The sequence below is a fragment of the Cornus florida genome, unplaced genomic scaffold (genome assembly GCF_030987335.1).
Source record: "Cornus florida cultivar Cherokee Brave unplaced genomic scaffold, ASM3098733v1 CherokeeBrave_3.0.0_Hap2_Chr11, whole genome shotgun sequence".
Taxonomy (NCBI): domain Eukaryota; kingdom Viridiplantae; phylum Streptophyta; class Magnoliopsida; order Cornales; family Cornaceae; genus Cornus; species Cornus florida.
This window is the reverse complement of record NW_026775581.1, coordinates 94,748,528-94,760,557: the sequence shown is the minus strand read 5'-3', so window position 1 is coordinate 94,760,557 and position 12,030 is coordinate 94,748,528. Positions and strand designations below refer to the sequence as shown.

The 12,030-nt window shown below is 39.7% G+C and overlaps 1 non-coding gene across 1 annotated transcript; it reads left to right on the top strand.

The window, feature by feature from the left end:
- Positions 1 to 2,365: 2,365 nt before the first annotated feature.
- LOC132287503 (small nucleolar RNA R71) lies at positions 2,366 to 2,471 on the top strand. Its single transcript, XR_009473045.1, has one exon. It is a non-coding gene; the product is annotated as a small nucleolar RNA R71 (small nucleolar RNA).
- Positions 2,472 to 12,030: the final 9,559 nt, after the last annotated feature.

Genomic DNA, 12,030 nt, shown 5'->3' with positions numbered 1-12,030 from the left:
ATCTGAGATAGGGTAGATTATTCCCGCATCTAACAACTTCACAACTTCCTTCAAAACTACCTCCTTTATATTAGGATTTAATCTTCATTGGAGTTCCCGAGATGTTCGAGAATCCTCCTCCAAATGAATCTGATGTATGCAAATTGTGGGGCTAATTCCTTTCAAATCAGCTACACTCCACCCAATAGCCTCTTTATTTTATTCAAGAACTTTTAAAAGACTACTTTTTTGCGATCTTGTAAGATTGGAAGCAATGATCACCGGGAGGGTGTCATTTAAACCCAAGAAAGCATACTTGAGCTTTTCCGGTAGTGGCTTAAGCTTAAGTTTAGGTGGAGACACTAACAAAGGAATAGGTGGAGTACTAGAAAGTGGTGGAAGAGGCTCTAACCTAGATTTCCATGGAGAAAAATCTGTGATAGTAGTGGAATTGAGCAAAGAATTCACTTCAGCTATTAAGGCATCGATATTGAAATCTTCATAATTGAAGTGATTCAAACAAGCTTCTAAAGGATCCTTGGATAAAATAGTTGGGAGTGATTCCTCAACCAACTCATCAATAACATCAAGGAAGAAGCATTCACTATCATCGTGGGGATGATGACTAGCATTGAAGATGTTTAACTTAACTTCTATATTCCCAAAAGATAAATACATGGCTCCAGTTCTACAGTTAATGCAAGCATTCGCTGTAGCTAGAAAATGTCGCCCAAGAATGACTGGAATACACTTTTTGGAATCGTGGACCGGTTCTGTATCAAAAACTAGAAAATCGATCGAAAAATAGAACTTGTCCATTTTTATGAGTACATCTTCAAGAATACCTCGTGGTTGTCTGACAAAACGGTCAGCAAGCTGTAGAATAACCGACATAGGTTTAACTCTCCCAAACCTAACTTCTCATACACCGAGTAAAGAATAAGAATAACACTTACTCAAAGGTCAAGAAGTGTTCACTCTATCACATTGTTTCCAATGACACAAGAAATTATAGGAGCACCAGGATCTTTAACCTTTAGAGGAGTGTTATACTTAAGAATAGCACTGACTTACTCGATGAGGCAAACTTTCTTAGGAACTTGGCTTTTGGATTTTCTCTTAAGAGTGCACAAGTCTTTTAGAAATTTGGAATAGGCTAGAATTTTCTTTATAGCATTGAGCAGAGGGAGATTGATTTTGACCTGTTTAAAGACTTCCATCATATCTTGAATCTTCTCCCCTTGTTTACCAAAGTGGGAACGTTCCTTGAGACATTCTGGATAAGACATTTTTGGCTCATAAGTTGTCTCAGGGTTAGGAGCAGATGAAGAAGTGACTCCACCTTCAACTCCTCTTATGGATTATGGAATAGCACTTGAGGAAACATCTTTGGGATATGGATGATGAATGATATGAACAATGGGAATCCTAAGCCTTTCTTTTCCCTCCTATCCTTTTTCAACTTGGTTATCAACCATTCAACCACTCTTCAATGTAGTGATAGCCTGAACTTGCTCATGATGAATACCTGAGGAATTGGTTTCATCAATCATGTAAGTCTGCCCTTTTGGGTTGGCTATTGGCTGACTAGGCAGCTTTCCATCCTCTCTTCGAGATAGAGTACTGGCCATTTATCCAACTTATGCCTCTAACTTTGCTATGGCTTGAGAATGAGAATTAAAAAGTTGGGTATTGGCTTTAAGATCAACAAGAGCATTGAGTACTTATTCCTCAAATGCAAAATTTCTAGGAGGAGGTGGAAGATTAGGAGCTTGAGCGGGTTGATTCCTAAACTGAGGTGGACGGTAAATACCAGATTGGTTGAAAAAATTATTTTGTGGCATAGGATTGGATGTATTTTGATACTACCCCTGAGATTATGAAACAGTATTTCCTTGATTTGAATTACGCCATGACAGATTGGGATGATCTCTCCAACCAGGATTATATGTAGAAGAATATGGATTATAGGCTGGTCTAGAGAATGCAGCATTCACTTGCTCCTGTGGGATCTCAGATGATTGTCCCAGCATAGGGCAAGCATCAGTAAAATGGTTAGGATTAACACAGATAGAACAAACTTCCTTTCGCAAGGTAGTTTGTGGATTAGCGACAGGAGCAAAACCAGATGATAAAATTTGATTGAACCTACAGTTCAAGGCTTCTATTTGAGCAGCTAGCTCACTAGATTTATCCACCTCATAAAGTTTTTCAACCTTATACATTCCAGGTGAAGACCTAGACCTAGAGGAAGAAGCGTGTTGTACTAAGTTTTCACTTAAGGCCTCAAACAGTTCCCAAGCTTCAGCCGGACTCTTATACAGAAAAACTCCATTAAGAATCAGTAAAACTGTCATAGAAGATCTGTATTAAGTTCCATTGAGCAATGTCATGGTGTGGACACTTTCTCATAAGATCATTGTATCTCTTTCATGCATCATAGAGTTGTTCTCCCGGGATTTGGGAAAATGCCATGATTTCTCTTCTCATTTATGTGGTTTTACCCACAGTGTAGTTTTTCTTCAAGAACTCCTATTGTAACATATCCCATGTAGATATGGAATTTGTTAGAAGGGACTGTAACCAAGTTCTTATTTTATCCTTGAGAGAGAACCGGAAAAGTCGCATTCTGAATGAATCATTGGTTAGAGTGGTCAACTTGTTAGTTAAACACAATTCCAAAAACACATCCAAATACTTATAAGGATCCTCTGTTGCATACCCATGAAAGGCAGGAAGCATTTGGATCATAGCAGGCTTGATCTCAAAATGGGTTGCATCAGCATCCGGAAAAACAAAGCATGAAGGAGAAGTGTATATGGTAGGAATAAAGTGGTCCCTCAATTGTGGTTGTAGAGGGACAGGTGGACCCTGTTCTCCATTCCCATTACCATTATTACTCGGTGCATTACATTGCTCAGCCATGTTATCAAAGGAACTATCTATATTACTCAAGTGTTTTTTAAGTTTTCTTAACTGACTCAAAGTTCTCTCTATTTCAGGATCATGCACTAAAGGTTTTGACCTATTTTGGCGAGTTAACATGCACTGGTTCCACTAATCCTAACAGTAGCAAAAATAAGGTATTCCAAGTAAATAAAACAATAAGAACTCATAAAAAGGTTTAATAAACTGAAGCTTTTTCTCCCTTAAGCGTCTTTGCCCTCACTGCTAACTTGTACCTGAAAAGAAAAAGAAGTAAGGTGAGATATCAGAAAGTTCAAAGACTGGTAAACCAAAATAACTAATTAAAAACTAAACAAAATCTAATCTCCCCAGCAACGGCGCCAAAAATTGTTGTTTGTTTATTTTACACTCGCAAAAGAACGATTCCGTGCAAAATAGTGCTATAGAAAGAGATGTCGAACCCACAGAGGGAAGAGATTTATATTTCAGTCTTTAACTTTGTTCTATGGTTTATACATAACTTGGTTAAAGAGTTTGTTGGTTGTCACTGTTTAACAAACTAGAATTAAAACAAAATATTAAATAAAAGCAAAGTAAATAAATGGAGTGATCAAAGAGAGAGATCTTAGGGCTTTGACTTCACAACCATCATACTACAGTTAATTATACTAACTCTGGGAATTAACAATGATATTTTCTAAATGAATTGAACTCAATAACATTCATTTAATTCGCGTTTTAAAGAAAGATGTTTTACAAAATTAGCTAACTATAACCTATCTGCGATTAGCGTGGATTATCCGCCTACCTACTCTAACAACTTTAACTATGTTGCAAACAACCCACATTTCCTAAGCATAGACTATGAAGACGTTATTTTACAAAATACATTGGAACACCAATATATGACCTCTAGTCTTATGGCCGGCAGGGCTCCGCCAGATACCGTCTAATAAGATAGGTTGAGAATAGAAGACAGACTATTACATATAAGACAAGGTAGTAATAGTTTATAATCTATTAAAGCATGAAAACCACTTGAGTTGTCTCAAGTGCTCGTAGTCATATAATCAAGAAAATACATATATTAAAATTAATCCCAGAGTTAAAACAATCAAACCATAGTATTAGGTTGGGTTACATCAGTGCCCTAAGAGAGGAATTAGCTACTTATGACAAGGTTAGATATCATCTGTGTTGAGTTCATCTCCTTCCTCATGGACGGCGCTACTCATGACAAGGTTGGATATCATATGTGTTAAGTTCATCTCCCTCCTCACGGACGGCACTTCTCTTCTTAGGATCTTCACTTTCAAGGTTGGAGGAACCCTAAACACCACCACACCTTCAGCCTTCTGAATAACACCGTGGAAGAGATTAAAATTTTGGACCCCTTCTATCAAGGCTTACACCTTCTTTTATAGAAGAAAATAATATTTGGTGGGCTTTTAGGTCTTCTGGCCCAACGAGATGAGTTATGGCTGATAAAGAGAGCAATCCCGCAATATTAATCTAACATGTCATGGAAGGCTTGAGCTTCAGGGACAGAGGCTCGAGCTTTAAGGTTCAGGTTTAAGCTTCAGGGATAAGGCTCGAGCTTCACAGGATAATGCTCAATCTTCCATAAATGGTGCTCGATCTTCACTTTGACACTTAAACAAAAAATTTCAACTATTTTCCTTTCTTCGACACTTAGAATTTTTCTGGGACTCATCTCTTTCAACATTGCTCGATCCAAGCTTTATGGCCTAGAGCACTAGGTACCAGGCTCGAGCATTAGGAACACCAGGCTCAAGCTTCAGTACACCAGGCTCGAGCTTCAATTGTTAATGCTCGATCCTCAATTGTTAGTGCTCGATCTTGGAGGTAAGGCACGAGACCTGGGAACTTAGCCTTGCAAGTAAATCAACTCTTTAATTTCCGACGCCTCATGCTCAAGCTTGAGGGTCAAGGCTCGAGCACCTTTGGGTAAGGCTCGAACACCTTATTATGAGGCTCGAGCTTCAAGGTACGAGGCTCGAGCTTTTGGGTCTTGTTAACTTTTCTCTTTTCTTTGCTGTAATGCTCGAGCCTCCATACTTGGGCTCAAGCTCTAAGGCTTGAATTTCTTTAAACTTCACCATTTAAGCTCTCGGCTTGCTCTGAATGATCGGCAATGACTCTGTAAGCTTCAATATCATCATAAAGTCCCAGTTTTAACCATTTTTCTGGGAAAGTACCTACAAACACACATTAAGCATTAATTAGTCTAACTATGGATAAAAGTATTACTTTAGGACTTAACGTATATGTATTTAGGGGCTCGAATATGCATATATTCAGCGCTCATCAACTGTTCGCTTGCGAATGGCTAACCGCTGCCAACTTCTTATTGATTCCATATTCCTCTAGCAATTCCCTCACTTGCTTACTATTATGATTAGTCCCATTATCCATAACGATCAATCTCGGCACGCCAAAGCAATAAATGATATTACTCCAGATAAAACGTCTTACTTGAGTTTGAGTTACACTGGGATACGGTCCTACTTCTACCCACTTGGTAAAGTAATCTGTTGCAAGCAGAACGTACTTATTCTACGATCTTGCTATTGGCAGAGGGCCAACCACATCCATCCCCCATTGCATGAAAGGCCATGGTCTGGCCATTACGAGTAAATCTTCAGGTGGTTGCTGGATCAATGGTCCGAACTTTTGGCACTAATCACATCTTCTAGAAAATTCTTCTACATCACGTAACATGTTCAGCCAAAAATATCCTTGCGTCATCGTTTTGTGCGCTAGAGATCTTCCTCCTGAGTGATTGCCACACACACCTTCATGGATTGTTCGTATGATCTACCTGGCCTCTGAGGGGGTAACACACTTCAAATATGGACCCAAGAAAGATCTCCTATACAATTGATTGTGGATAATGGCATACTTTGTCGCATTTGATCTGATCTTTCTTGCCTCGTCTTGCCGTTTAGGCAACGTACCATCTCGTATGAAGATCATGATTGGATCAATCCAACTTGGTATATACGGTATGACATTTACTTGCCATGGATTCGAACCGAGTGGTTCTTCAAAGATAGAGGGTTGAGATAGTACATCAACTGGAATCACCCTTCCCAATGTTTCTCCAAAGCTTGACGCACTATTGGCCAACTGGTCGACGTCCTCATTATATTATCTCGGCAATTGGATGAACTTGATCTGATCACAATTTTTTGCTTTGTGCATAATGGCAGAACGGTATGCTTCCATTGTCTCATCTTTAGTACCATACTCTCCAGTCACCTGCCGAATGATCAACTACGAATCATTGAAAGCAACCAGACTTTTGACCTTCAGTTTTTTAGCCAATCTCAGTCCTTCTAACATTACTTTGTATTCTACCTCATTATTAGTTACTCTGAGCTCAAGTCTGATTGTTTGGCTCAGCGTGGTTCCTTCTGGAGTTTGCAACTTGACCCCTATGCCTTCCCCCATTTGATTTGAAGAACCATCAATGAAAAGCTTCCATGTTAAATTTCCGTGGTCTTCTTCCATGTCCTCGACATCACATTCCAGTAAGAAATCAGCCACCGCTTGCCCTTTTATAGCCGTTCGTAGCTCATACGTTTTATCAAACGAGCTCAGCTCAATGACCCACTTTGTCATTCTTCCTAACATATCTGATTTATACAGGATCACCCTTATAGGAAGGGTGGTAAGAACGACGATAGGATGGGATTCAAAATAGTGCCTGAGTTTCTTCTTTGCATTCACTAATGATAGGATCATTCACTCAGATTTTGAATAACTTCTCTCTGGTTCGGCCATTATTTTACTAACGTAAAACACTGGGACATTTTCCCTTTTCACACCATATCAGAATGGCACTAGTTGTAATGTTGGACACGCCAAGGTACATGAAAAGCTTTTCACCTTGTTTTGGGGCAGACAAACTGGAAGGTTCCACATATACTCCTTCAACCTGGTCAGTGCCTGTCATTGTTCATTCCCCCAGGCTTGCCTTTTGTGACTTCTTATTGCATTAAAGAATGGTTTGCAATGATCTAACAACTTAGAGATATATCGGCTTAGTGCTGCTATTTATCCGGTTAGCACCTGTACTTCTTTGACTGACTTTGGTTCCGCATTTCTTATTAGAGCTTCAGCCTGGGCTGGTACTTCAATCCCTCTGTTGTTGACTACATGCCATAGGAACTGCCTAAAACCCACACCAAACGAGCACTTGGTTCACATTGAGTACATCTTGCAAGTGTTGCAAATGATGGTCTTCTTTTTACTTTTTACCACCATGTCATCAATATAGGCTTCTACAGTTTTACCCATTTGGCTATTGAAAATCCTGCTAACCAGCCTTTGGTAAATGGCTCCAACATTTTTTAGTCCGAACAGCATGACCTTATAATAATAAATCCCTCGCTCGGTGACAAAAGAAGTTTTTTCTTTATCGTTCAGATCCTTAAGGATTTGATTGTAGCTTGAGTAACCATCCAGAAAGGTTAGCCGTTCGTACCTAATAGTGGCATCCACCATTTGATCAATCTTTGGCAATGAAAAACTATCACTTGAACAAGCTTTATTCAGGTTTGTAAAGTCTATACATACTCTCCATTTCCCATCCTTTTTCTACACTACAACCACATTTGATAACCAAGATGATAAGCGCTGAATACTATATTTCAAGCGCCCTAAATTACATTAACAAAGTCCAGTTATTAATTATTTTATGTAGATTAACTCCATTTGCATGTTTTTATGCATTTTCAGGTTAAAGTGCAAAAAGGAAGCAAAAATGATGCCTTGTGGAATTTTGAACAAAAAGGATACCATTTCTGAATTTCTGGCAGAAGTGATCCTGAATTTTGTCACCATTTTCGACCTAGCAAACTCAAGAACTGGACTTCCATCATAACATGAAAGATATTGCACTAATTTAGAGTGCTCGAGACCACTTTTCAAGTGCTCGAAAATCAGGCAGATTGCACTCGGAAATGGCTCAATTTCAGCCACTTGCACATTGGTTTCCTCAATGCCATCTTTCTTCTTTATGAAGTGGTTGGAGGTGTTCCTTGGAGGAGAGAGAGGGTTTTGTTGGAGAATAAAAAGCTACCAAAGGCCACACATTTCCTATCCTACATTTTCTACAAGATAGAGGAGAGAGAAGAGAGCAAGGAAAGAGAGTTCTTCAAGCTAACAAAGGGAAGCTCGAAAATTGGAGATGGAGTTCAAGCTTCTTCTTCATTCTAAGGCTCCAATGGGTAACTAACTCTTCTTCTAGGGAGGTGATGAAGCCTCCCTTGTAAGCATACACTAGTTTTGTTCTTAATTTGGGGAATGAAGTATGTATGTGGTATTTTTCATAAGCTAGAGCTCTACACATGTTGTAATGGATCTTAAATTCTATTAATGATTATGTTGAGTTTTATCATCTTGTTTTAGGTTATATTCTCTCATGATTTTATAGCTTGCATCTTCATAGTGGGAATGGAGATGAGTTTATGAAATGATTTTCTTGGCATGTCTTGTGAAGGTTTTGATAGTCCATTCCTAGGAACGATGAACCATACTACACCCCTAGTTTAATGTAATTAAGTAGATGGTTCATACCAACCGTGGATGGATTATACTTAGTCTTTAATTACATGTGCATTTACCATACAAAGTAAGGGATTTGATAGGCCATTCCTAGGGGATTATACTTAGATGGTTTATACTTAGCTCTTGATTGTATGAACTTCTTGGAGATAGTGTAGTTATCATGCATCTCTACATATCATGGTCATTTACATAAGTAGCTCCCCAAGTTAATTGCAAGCTAGCATGTTTATGAGGTGTGTGGTGGATTCATTTCCCTAGTCCTCTCCACCTAAGTTTCACTCCTTTTAATCTCCTTCCATTTATTATTTTATGCATCTTTACATTTCTAACTTAGTGACAAACCAATCAACAACTCTTTATTACACCTTATCACTCTAAAATGACTCTAGACACTTAGGTTGCCATAGATTAGCGCAATCCCAGTGGTTCGACTTACCCGACCAATAGCCCTATTTTACAATGATTCGTGCTATTGCGAAGGTTGATGTATAGTTGATCAACCGATCAATTTTTGGCGCCGTTGCGGGGGACTTGCAAACGGTTTAGCAACCAAAGTTTAGGGTTAAATTTAGTTTGATTGTGCATATTGTGTCTTGTGAATATTCCTTGTGTGTTTTGATCATCTTCGTGTTGTAAGATTCTAGGGACTCGAAACTCGCCGTGGGATTGCTAGCAAATTGTAAGTCTAGAGGACCCCTGGTAAGTCTCGTGACTTCTAGTTTCGAATTGTGAATATCGTACATGTGTTAATTTTAGAAGTAGTTAATTTAGTTGTGAAGCCCTTGTAGAGGCTATTATCTTGTTTAATTTCGTGTACAAGCATCGGTCCTTGTCGTGGCCATTTATTTTCTGTCTTGATAATTGAGGAGAAAGGGAACATCGTATGTGGAGTATTGATGATGAATTGTGTTGTTAAATATATGCTTTGTTGTTAATGTTTGGCCGTAGGTCACTCTCTCTACCCACACTTGACTCGCCTATTGATATAAATTCACTTGAAAGAACTCTTAGACGGAACCTTAGGGAACCCACTCTTACAAAGGATCTTGAAACTGAATTCAATACAATGGGGGATAACGTAGGAAATCCAGGGAATGAAAGGGCTGAAATTCCTAATGTAGAACCAATGACTCTTAGAGATCATTTCATTCCTACCACCTATGCTTCTCCTTCTTGTATAGTGATGCCAAACATCGATGCAGCTCAATATGAGATCAAGTCTAGTACCATTCAAATGCTTCCATCATTTCATGGCTTTGATAATGAAGATCCATATAAGCATCTTGATGAGTTCCTTGAAATCTGTTCGACCATCCGGTTGAGAGGTTTTCCGGACAATGCACTTCATCTCCATCTTTTCCCATTCTCCATAAAGGATAGGGCAAAATATTGGTTAAACTCCCTCGATCCCAACTCTATTACTTCTTGGGCTCAATTGCAACAAGAATTTCTTAAGAAGTATTATCCGGTGAGTAAAACCAACCAAATGAGGCGTTCTATTCTAAGTTTTTCTCAAGTTGATGGAGAACAACTCCACGAGACTTGGGAAAGGCTACAAGATCTTCTTCGAAAATGTCCTCATCATTTGATCCCAAAATGGCAATTAGTGCAAGCTTTCTATGCTGGCTTGACCGAAACCCATAGATTCATGGTTGATTCTTCTTATGGTGGGATGTTCATGTCCAAGAATGCGGATGAGGCTTGGACCTTACTTGAGAATTTGAGTGAAAATTCACTTCAACACAATTCTCGTAGGGCTCCGACCGCAACCACTCCAAACAACACCAACCCTTGTCAACCAAAGTCAATAAGGGAGGAATCATCTCAAGTGGATGCCATCGCTCATAAATTCTACCAATTGATGGCACCACATCTTCCTCCTTCATTGTCTCAAAATTCGGCAAGTTCAGTTTGTGCTTCATGTACTAGTCCATTCCATCTTTCGGAAGATTGCCCCACACCGGAGCAATTTCCCAATCCCAACCAAGAGCAAGCTAATGCCATGTTCTCGCGGCCCAGGAATAATCCATATTCCAACACCTACAATCCAGGTTGGCGAGATCATCCGAATTTCTCGTGGCGGCAACAAGCCCCACAAAATTCCCAATTCCAAAACCAAGGGCGGCAAAATCAGCCCTCTTCTCAATATCAAGGTAGACTTTTCCAAGCCTCTTCAAGCTACCGTCCTCCTTACAATCCAAATGTCTCCAATCAACCTCCTGTGTGTCCAACTAACGAGATAGTAGCTGCAAACAAGCAAATGATGGAATCATTAAACAAGCAAATAATGGATGCCAACAAGCAACTCTTGACATCCTTGCAGCCTACTCTCCAAATGGTTCACTCTCATACTCAATCCATAGCTAATCTTGAAAATCAAGTGGGCCAAATAGCTAACTCGGTGAATCAATTGCTTCAAAAGGACAAGGGCAAGCTTCCCTCTCAACCTTTTGAAAGTCCTAGAGGAATGCATGTGATTGACGAAACCCCTCCTCCGAGTGGGCCGACTCATGAACAAGTTCAACCTATCACCACCCTTCGGAGTGGTAGAGTGGTTGACAACAAGGTCGATGGAGACAAAAGTGAGGAAGTTTCTCCTTTGAAAAATCCAAATTCAAGCTCTTCTAATCAAAATTCTTGTCCAAATACCATTCACGGAAATCCCACACATGTCACCCCAAATGTGGAAACTACTTATGAGCCAAAAGCTCCGTTTCCTCAACGTCTTCAAGAGTCAACACATTTTGGGAACAAGAATTGTAAAATTCAAGACATGTGGGAAGTTTTCAAGCAAGTGAAGATTAACTTGCCCCTCTTGGATGCTATCAAGCAAATCCCTCCCTATGCAAAATTTCTCAAAGATTTGTGCACTCAAAAGCGCACTTCTAAAAATCATTTGCCAAAAAGGTGAGGTTGACTGAAAATGTTAGTGCTATCATTCAGCACAGGACTCCTCCGAAGTATAAGGATCCGGGTGCCCCCACAATCTCTTGCGCCATTGGTGACAGCAAAATCGAGAGGGCCCTCCTTGACTTAGGAGCTAGTGTGAATTTAATTCCACATTCAGTCTACCTACAACTTGGTTTGGGAGATCTTAAGCCGACTTCCGTGGTTTTGCAACTTGCCGATAGATCGGTCAAGCATCCACGAGGTATTCTCGAGGACGTTATCATCAAAGTGGACAAATTCTACTTCCCGGTAGATTTTATGGTTCTTGATACGGAACCGGTCCATGACCCAAAAAAGCACATTCCCGTGATCCTTGGTAGGCCATTTTTAGCCACGGCTAATGCATCAATTAATTGCCGAACCGGGGTGATGGACATTGCTTTTGGAAACATGCAAGTCAAACTCCACATCTTTCATGCAACTCAACATCCCTCCAATGAGGATGATTGTTTTCTTGTGGATGTCATTGATGAAGTGGTCGAAGAATCTCTCCCCTTCATTCTAAGCAAAGATCCTCTTAAAACTTGCATGTCCCATTTTGACTTCTCAAACTTTGATGTTGATCAAGCCATTCAAGAAGTCAATTCCTTGCTTGATATT